Source organism: Delphinapterus leucas, chromosome 10 (assembly GCF_059928025.1).
Source record: "Delphinapterus leucas isolate spDelLeu-1000000601 "Yukka" chromosome 10, BTC_Dleu_Yukka2, whole genome shotgun sequence".
Classification (NCBI taxonomy): Eukaryota; Metazoa; Chordata; class Mammalia; order Artiodactyla; family Monodontidae; genus Delphinapterus; species Delphinapterus leucas.
The window spans coordinates 98,732,286-98,733,724 of NC_143138.1; the positions used below are offsets into that span (position 1 = coordinate 98,732,286).

At 40.2% G+C, this 1,439-nt stretch overlaps 1 non-coding gene across 1 annotated transcript; it reads left to right on the forward strand.

Moving 5' to 3' along the window:
* The first annotated feature begins 906 nt into the window (after positions 1 to 906).
* Positions 907 to 1,011, forward strand: LOC115801560 (U6 spliceosomal RNA). The gene has a single exon (XR_004021867.2). It is a non-coding gene; the product is annotated as a U6 spliceosomal RNA (small nuclear RNA).
* The last annotated feature ends 428 nt before the right edge of the window (positions 1,012 to 1,439 follow it).

Consider the following 1,439-nt stretch of genomic DNA (forward strand, 5'->3'; position numbering starts at 1 on the left):
TTTTGATGGCTGTGTAGTATTCCACTGAATGGATGTACCATAATTGATTTACTGTGTCTCACTTGTCAGGCCCTGGGGTGGTTGTTCATATACTACCTCATGAAATGCTCATAGCACCTTTGCAAGGCATGCTTTATCAAGGCCTGCATTTGTGGCTGTGCAGAATATGCCCTGCACAACTCCAGGGGGCGTCATTCACATAGACAGCAGTCCTGGACTTTATACTGCCCATTACAGACGAGGACTCTGTAACTCAGAGCATGAAGTGGGTCCCCTAAGGCCACACAGCCCATAGGTGGTACAGCCTGGCTCTAGCCTCTTCTGCTTCACCCTCCTGTGTCACTCCTGGTGCCAAGCAGGTAAGCCTGCTCTATGGTTAGGGGTGTGAATCAGACCAAGATCCCCTTTAGGAGTTCCCGCCATTTGGATAAATTGCATGTTGTAAGTATGTAGCCCCCCCCACTCACCCTTCTCAGCAGGTTCTTACAGGGAAATTTACAACTTTAATTACCTAATTAGAAGGAAGGTGTTTTTTTTTTTTTTGAACATCTTTATTGGAGTATAATTGCTTGTGTTAGTTGTGTTAGTTTCTACTGTATAACGAAGTGAATCAGCTATATGTATATGCATATCCCCATATCCCCTCCCTCTTGCATCTCCCTCCCACCCTCCCTATCCCACCCTCCCTATCCCACCCCTCTAGGTGGTCTCAAAGCACCGAGCTGATCTCCCTGTGCTCTGCAGCTGCTTCCCACTATCTATTTTACATTTGGTAGTGTATATATGTCCATGCCACTCTCTCACTAGAAAGAAGGGTTTAAAGTAAAAAAAGTTTTTATCGGAAGAAGCTGAAAAAAAAGTACAAATTAAACCCAGAGTAAGTAGAAGCAAAGAGATAATAAAGGTGTGCTCGCTTGAGCAGCACATATACTAAAATTGAAACAATACAGAGAAGATTAGCATGGCCCCTGCAAGGATGACACGCAAATTTGTGAAGCGTTCCATATTTTAAAAATAAATAGTAAAGTTAAGACATACAAACAATAGAGAAAATTTTCAAAGCCAAAATTTGGTATTAGAAAAGATAGCAAAATTTATAACACCCTGGCAAGACTAATTAAGGAAGAAAACAGGAGAAAACACAAATTACTGATATCAGGAATGGAAGAGGAGATATGGCTACAGATACTGTAGACATTAAAAATGAGAATAAGGCAATATCATGAACAACTTAATGTAAATTAAATGGACAGATTCCTAAAAATCCATAATTTACTTAAACTGAGTCAAGAAGAAATAGAAAAACTAAATGGCTGTATATTTTGAAAAGAAATTGAATTCATTGTCAAAAATCTTTCTGCCAAGAAGACTCCAAGCCCTGCTGGTTTCACTGGCGAGTTCTACCAACTGTTTAAAGAAGAAATAACATCCCTCTTACA